This window comes from Diadema setosum, chromosome 14 (genome assembly GCF_964275005.1).
Source record: "Diadema setosum chromosome 14, eeDiaSeto1, whole genome shotgun sequence".
NCBI classification, from domain to species: Eukaryota; Metazoa; Echinodermata; class Echinoidea; order Diadematoida; family Diadematidae; genus Diadema; species Diadema setosum.
This window is the reverse complement of record NC_092698.1, coordinates 3,954,472-3,963,350: the sequence shown is the minus strand read 5'-3', so window position 1 is coordinate 3,963,350 and position 8,879 is coordinate 3,954,472.

Here is an 8,879-nt window from a genome sequence, read left to right as displayed (position 1 = left end):
GAGTAAATGTGGTCATTTGCTGGATTGAACATAGCAAAATAAAAGAATAAAGATATGAAGAAAAGCGCGCGCTTCGTAGTAGCGGGCGGGAACGTTATTCGCTGGTCCACATAGCGCGGAATCATGGTCTTTCTTAAACGCATCGAAGGAAATTAAACATTCCCTAATTGGCAATTCTGCTCCCGAAATGGCCGGACCTGAACAGATCTGCCAAGGAACGTCTCAGCCAGTCGTTCCATAGCGAAATGGCGAATTGAGTCCCTTTATGGTCCTGTAGAAGCGTATTACGGCGGGCATTTATGGGATCGCGAAATTATGACAAGAAAAAGAAGACGTGTCATGCATGAAGTGCGTCGCTTAGTTAACGAGCGAACGTCTCTTAAATATGACGAAAGCAACAATGCACATTTCATCTTCGTCATGCATCGATAGTCATCCGAGCTTCCTCGTCACTCCTTCTCGTTGCTTCACGAAGTCCAAGAACATTTCAAGTGACTTCATCTTACTACAAGTTTTATCTACTTGAAACCATTGTTGAAAAGTAGCCTAAAGGGGAGAGTTTTCTTTCCCCCCTCCCCTTCTTCTTTTCTTCTACCGCACGTCCAACAATATGGAAGAGAAAGTTAGCGAGAATAAAGTGAAAGTGAAACTCGTTTGTGCAAGGTGACAAACGACAGGGGAATTCTGACAGACATTCCGTGAAAGAAACAAAAAGTATGTGTATTATGTATATGAGCATGCATTTTCTCGTGGTTTTTTTTTTTCTGTTTGCTTTACGAAACGCTTGTATTCAAAACTTAGTAACTTATTGATACATGGAAGAGATATAGAGAGTGAGACAGTAGCTGGGACAGAGAAAAAGAAAACAGCTTGCATGCTCGTAGACTACTGAAATCATGCTTCTCTACATTCTTCCGTCAACCGTTGAATGAAGATGTATAAAGCATGATTTCAGGAAGGTTGCATGTATGTGTGTGTGTGTGTGTGTGTGTGTGTGTGTGTGCGCGCGTGTGTGCGCGTGTGTATGTGTGCATATTCTTGTTTATTTGTTTAGTTTCCTTAATTTGTTGATTTGCTGTTGTTGATTTTTTCCTACCTTGCTAAATGTAGATCACTCATCGACATTTTCATATGAAATGACTACTGTCGGAGTATGTTGGTCTGCGTCAAATATTGTTATAATAACCCTGTCACACATGTCCTTAATTGACATAACGTATCTAGCCAGCGTGTAATGACGTGCGGAATATTTAGCAAATACGCTGACATACGTTGTGTAAGTTACGGGTAAGTTTTGTATAAGCTATGAGTACGCTGGTATATGTATGAGTACGCTAGTATAAGTCATAAATGATCATACGTATACACCGAGGTCTTCAAAATTTGTCAAGCATCCAGCCAATTATTTCAGCGCATGACTCACAAGTCCAGCAAAAGTTGCATGCATGTTACGAGATCGTTGACAAACGTTCACCACAACTACTAGTTTTTAACTTGTGGGTGTTTCTCAGGGACTTGAACAACCCTTGTCCATGACCTAATTGGCTCGGACCTCCTAGAGCTCTACCCTATGATTGTCCATCTTCCGATGGTCATCAAAAGGTTATTGGTGTCGATGAGCTGCTCCTCCTTACCGTGTCTTCTTGGCTCTTTCTTCTTGACAAGGGTATAGTCTGATAGGAGATGAAGACCATGGACGCAGGTGCCGATGTCACTGATGATGCCAGAGAAAAGAGTGCGCTTCATTTTTTTTTTTTCGTACAACTGCGGCAATCTGTAGTCGTTAAACATTGCAACAGTGCAAAGTTGATTTTTATTCTATATTCTAATAATTGCGATTTTCAAGATAAATCAATGCTTGATTATGTAACGTATTTTTTTCTAAATTACGTATTTGTAAGAATTTCATAAATTGAATTAAATTGAATTGTCTTCAACATGTGATCGTCGGCGATATTCTGCAGCGCGTCATACATAAGTTAAGCTATCGCTGTGCACAAGTCGCATATAGCCAACAATGCGTTAGAAATTCAATGGTGCAGATTTTCTATAAGTTGTTGAAACATTTACTTTGTTTACTTTACATATGCGTTATATATACGTCAGTACGCCAATATGTCAACGTATGTAGGCGTTTTAAAATGATTTTGACACGCTGGCATACGCTAGCCGAATAGGTAAGAACGATGTGACAGGGTATGATCTCACAACGCACCAAGTTTGATATCACAGGGCTTCCTTTTTTATAATTTGAAAAGGTCTAATTAGATTTTATTAAATTATATATATATATATATATATATATATATATATATATATATATATATATATATATATATATATATATATATATATATAGTCAAAAGAAAAACGGTTTATGTATTTTAGCAAACACAAGTTATTTTTTGAAAACTTCTTGTTGGTTAAAATGCCATACAAGATTATGTGTAAATGGCATATACACATAACTTTTTATGTGCAAACGCCAATATTTGGATAAATCGACACAATTATATACATGTATATCAACAGAACAGAGACAAAATAAAAGTTCATAACATTTCAAAGTTTCATACAGAAATTTGAATGTAAGAGACTACAAAATTGTGTTCCTTGTAATGCAAAAATTTTCAAGTGAACTGATCCCAAGGATCGCTACCTAAACTATCTGAAAGACATTTAAAAAAGGATTATACATGACGAAACGCAGTCTTTCATAATATTATGTAGCATTGTAATATTGTGTATGATAAAGTGAATACATTGTTGGTCAAAATGAATACAATTTTACACTCACACATACACGCACACACACAAACATACACAAACGCACTAACAAATATATCATAATTATGACTTTATAGCTGACAGAAAGCAAAAATAAAGTCATTTGCCTTATTTAAAGAAAATAAAAGGTTTTAATGGTGCGTCAGAAATCAAAAGGTTAATATTTAAAAAGTTTTCCGTCAAAGTGGCAAAGTCTTGGAATGGCTTAGGGTACACAACATTATGACCACGATGTTTTAAATAGGCAATTTAGGCAATCTGGGCACGTTTCAACTTCATCTCGTCTTCGAGCTAGATTTCTCAAGATTCTGTGGACAATTTGGTGGATCTAGAGACTAGGTATCTAAATTTTTCCCCACTTTTTATTTAGTACGCTTTAAAAATAAAGAGATACAAATTCTGAATCAATGTTGTTATTGTTATTTCTTTTCTTTTCAAGAATTTTCAGAGCAGAATATCAATGTTCAGCGCTTATCATCAGACCTTTATCAGGTGACGAATTGCATGGGATTGTGTATGTGGGCGTATTTCTCATGTTAAACGACACCAAGAATTTAGGTACAGTAGACACGGTAGAGTGTCTTTACTATCATCTGCATCAAGTTTCCCTGATGATATATTCACCTGAACGTATATGTAATATGTATAAACACCTTATCTTTTGTTTTCTGTATGTTTCATCATATTTTCTTTATGCAGTTTTAGGATTTTCATGTTGAGGCTATGCCACATAAGCTGTAGAGAGAGAGAGAGAGAGAGAGAGAGAGAGGAGAGAGGGAGAGGGGGAGCGGCAATCCAAAAAGGGGGAGAGATTTTACCGAGAAGAGCACCAAACGACCCCCATGGGACCAACGCGCCCGAAGACGGTTCACTGCCATGGAAACGAGAAAGCGCGCGAAGATAAGGAGAGCCAAAAATGAGATCAGAGAAAAACATGGCGGCTGCTGGACGCTTTTACTCAGCTGCAATTCAACGACGACCCCCTTGGGCAAAATGGACTAACCAATTACTGGCGACCCACTGAAAGGGCAACAAAAAAGAAAAAAAAAAGAAAGAAAAAAGAAAACAGGAAAACAAGGACAAGACAAATACAAACAATACAAACAATACAAACAAATAAACAAGCGCTCAAAGAAGGTGTATGCTATTTGCTACACGCGAGTAAGCAGAAACACAAACATGTATCACTGAGGAAGAAGGTAAGGACTGAAATGGCGCACGTTTCACACACGGACCTGCTCGTGGCACTTCAACTGAAGTTTTGTGTATCGTTACGATATATATATGATATATTCTTACAGTTAATCTAAAACAATATCGCTACCTTATCAACAAATGGGTAACAAGTGATATTTTTATCCGTTGCTGATTTCCTTCGAAAGGTAACAAAGCTCATCACCAGGTCTCGGCGGAGTCATTTTTTCATGGCCAGGCTTTTGCCAAGAGTTAATCGTTTTCGTCAAATCAGCTGTTATAGATGTAGTGACACGAAATGGCGTAGAGCAATGTGTCTTGATTATGGCTTGCTTTTTGAGTAGTATGATACAAATGGGATTCATGCCCTTAAAGCTGTCCTGTGTTTATGCTCATAGCCATAAAGAAAAGATAAGACTTGCTTTTATCACGTTCACCAAATTTGCATTGCTCTCGCTGCATTGATTCCACATGACTGTTAAAATTGGAAAGTTCGGGGGGGGGGAGGGGAGCATTTAACATCTTTCGGGCAGAAAGGAACACGAAAGTATAAAGATACTTATTGTTTATTGCTTATTCCCTTTCTTTCTTCAAAATCCCAAAGATCTTAAACTGATCTTTCGTCAAAAATCTCTCTCTATAAAACACTGTTTGGAAGGGAAATTAGCTTGATTCATTTGTGAAGAATATACTCATGATTTGATACAAGCAATATGAGCTCATGAAGTCATTTTCTTTAAAAATATATATATATTTTTTTTCTTAATTCGGGCAGTTATCATGGTTATACAATCTGGTGGAATGTCTGATATGTGTCAAATCATAGGTGAACCACTGAACATGAAAACAAACAAACAAACATACAAACATGCAAATAAACGAACAAACAAACAAACAAATGGTTTAAATAAGATATGATTACACCAAGTCATGACTGTGATATAAATAGTGTTCAATTCAATTCAATTCAATTTCGGTTTTATTAAAAAAAAAAATAAGTAAAAGTCCGAAGACTAACCATAATTCATTATTTGGTTTACATCAAACTTTACAGCTTTATAACTTTACAGGGAGACATAAAGAAAAGAAATAAATTAAACCGATACTTCACACAACAACTGATTCATATTGACACCCCCCCCCCCTCCCCTGAAAAAGACCAAAGATGTCACACTATAACTACATTATCATAAAAATTGATAACACCAACTCTAACAACAAAGATAAGGCGAGAAATTGCACACACCCAAGTGTTGATTCTCATACACTTTTCGGGAAAATTAGTGAACCCTTCAGCGCGACTGCATGCCTGTGTTTTATTAAGAGAAATAATTATCCTCATGCATTGTTAAATAAGGATATATTACTGGAATGATGGATTTCTAAGCCGCGATTTCTTCAATACATTTGAAAAGCTTCTGCAAGTGGTAAACTGCCCAAGGTTTGTAGAAGGTAAGGTGAAAATCATACCAATACGAGTAAGCCTAGGAAAATAATATATCGTAAAAACATCGTAAAAACAACAACGCACAAATACACACACACACACACACACACACACACACACACACACACACACACACACATTAGAGAAAGAAGTAATATTTGAAGTCATAGTTCATATAAATGTATCTATGATTATATATCTGCGTATTGTCTGGATATCTGTCTGTCTTTTTCCTTTTAATAGCAGAATACATTTTCTTTCGTCCCCTGCTAGACTTGACAATTTATGTGGACCAAAATTTACGCTTTTTCCAATTAGGGCCTATATGTAATGGACACTGGCTGACTTTTGCTGCCACTGGCCTTGGCTAAGAGGTTAGATTTTAGTTAGTGTTATCATTTATTGAAAAACTTTGGACGAGTGGCAAATTTCCTCATCTTCACTGAGAGGGAAAGGCGGTTCAATAACTACCGGTCTGGTCTGATGCATTTGATCCGGTGGAGACCCGGTGATGTGCCGCCAATTTTCCGCTGGTAAGCAGCTTGTATACGCCTGCTTTCTCCACTCCTCTGCACTAAATTTGCCCTCTCTCTCTCTCTCTCTCTCTCTCTGCGCCTTCCTTTCCCTCGCCCCCCCCCCCTTTTCTCTATCCTCGTTTGTTTGTTTTTTTTTCCCTACCTTTTCTCTCATTATAAATCCCAATGTCTGTCTGTCTCTCTCCATCCATTTCTTTCTCTCCTCTCTCGAACTTCCCCCTTCTCTCTTCTTTTTATCTCTTCCTGTCTTCTTTCTTTCTCTCTCTCTCTACCTAGAAACTACGTAAACATTGTCAGTCGGAGCCATCGTGTTTACACTCTAACTCCACCCTCTTGTACTCGTTTCCGACAGTAGCGAGATAGCGGGGACAAGAAAAGTCAGAATCCGCATCATCCGACTCAAAAATAGCAAGTCTCTTTTGTTCAACGAATACAGCATTTACTGTCTCACTTTGTAATGGGGGGGGGGGATGCTTGAAACCTTGATTTGTTCTCAATATCGAAATTAGAATTAGTTTCGACTTTTTTGTTGCTTTATAACACAGTAGAAAGATGGCAACCATAATGAAGCGATATTAGTGCTTTACAAGGTAATCGTTAGCATTTTGTGTACAGATTTGTGCATGCCATATAATTATGTCATACATTTATCAAAGATGAAGCTTTATTGGATATTTTTCGTGCTTATCTTATGTATGTATAAGAAACATACACATGCATTCAAACAGTATATCATGTATATACATATATAATACAAAATACATGACTATGTGCCTAGGCTCTACCGTTTTATTTCACTTTCTACACTTTCTTTGCAAAAGGGTTGGGCCATTCCGTAATTCTTTCCGAGTTTCATCGTTTCCTCTCCAAAGCTCTTAAGCACAATTACTCGCCATATTTTTTCCATTTATTTCAGCACTATGGATTAACAGGAGTACAGTGAAGCAATAATATGATATTTAGTATGCACGGGAAGAGAGATCCATTGATTTGAATGCATTATAGAATGGCCCTCCGGTATCAACGAATCACACCTGCGATTCAATCTCGAAAACAGAGCGGTCCTTCGCGCCCGCTTCGAGCGGTGCATTCCGAGTTGCCTTTCGGTCAACGTGCAGATTTGAAGCACGAGAAGGAAGCACAGATGACACCTTGTTTTTTAAACTCCTACGCAGAGTACATGAGAGAGGAAAGAGCGGGTACTGAAAAAAAAAAGTGGTGCAAAGGAAAAAAGGAAATTCTCAAAATAGATTTAACCGGCAGTCACAGGAAGATCAGATACAAGAGAATGCTTAAAACACGTAACCCCAAAGACTGATAAAACTCAAATCTTTGGAGACAATCTCTTTTTGGTTTCATTTTTTCTTTAAATCTATGTATGATTTCTCGTCAGGATCGTCTTATAACGTATTTCGTTTGTAGCTTAGATTAAAAAACGAGCAACTCTGATGTGATTGTGATTCAAATGGTATTTTCAAAATAACACATGTCTGAAATGTGTGCGCGTGTGTCTGTGTATATAGGAGGAGGGGTCGATATTTTTTTGTTTTTGTTTCATATTATCATATCTGAATATTTCCGAAGAGAAATAGGTGTAAGAGATGTCTCCGTTATTCAACTTTTCATGTATACAATAAATCAATCAATATACATATTCATTTATTTACATACTTATCTATTTATATGGATATATTCACGTATATAAATGTATCACTGACGCCATCACTGACTGACGCCAGCTGTGCACTATATGGAGCATCAAACTGGTAGAAGATGTTCTACTCGGATTACTAGCACTCGGTGCGTGACATTGAGAGGTGCAGTCACACCGCAGAGTGATGATCATGTTGTCTTGTGGTGAAGGTAGATGCGATACTGCTATGTGCGTAATTTCAATAGGTGTCCATTGATGTAACAATAATAATATATCACATAGATAATCGTTATAAAAAGAAAATTGTGAAACACACATACACAGACACACACACATTATATATATATATATATATATATATATATATATATATATATATATATATATATATATAACATATATACATCCATGTATATAAAATAAGGGAGGAGCGAAGACTTTCAATAACGGTTGTTTGGCAACAACAACAAAAAGTGGTGATTTTGAACGTGATTGATATGTATTGACTCGAAGTGACGAAAAGTATCCTTATCTTAGATTTGTGCCTCCTAATCATAGTTATGCCTGAAAATAATTGGTAAATGCATACACAGAACAGTGTAGGAGATGACTACGCATGACAGAAATTTGAGAAAGGGGCTTCTATTTGCCGTCAATAACGAAGGAAAACTGTAAGATTTATCATTATTTTGTACAATGATCAAATAGCTGTTCAAAATTTTACTTTTGAATGATCAAAAGTGCAATTTGATACGGAGAAAGAAAAAATAGGGCAGAGACGTGAGAATAAGCTTTTTCTTTTTCTTTTCATCACCATGAAATATTGAAAGATGTGAATTACTTTTGAAATGTAAGTTTACTTATGTATTGTACGCGTATATGTGGGCGTATGTATGTGCATTTTGTGTAAACCTGTGTGTGTAAATGTTATTACCATAACGTCCCATGGACATATCACGCTAAAAATGTAACAGCCGTCTCCGAGATTTAGTAAGTTTCCATGGACGTAGCACATGACACGCCATATGCTCGTAAGTATTGGGTTAATAATCTAAAGGTGAGCTTACCCCCGAACAAAAAAAAAGAAGGAAAAACTGGAATATGCATGTTTGTCTGTTTGTCTGAGAAGGTATATTGGTAGCGGATAGATAGGCGAGTGGGATAACTTGGGCGGAAGTGATCCAAACTGTTTTGGCAACGTGTCGGTGCTACCAACTCCACCGGGTCCCGATTCGCAGGCGACCCGGTTCCTCTCAGCTAA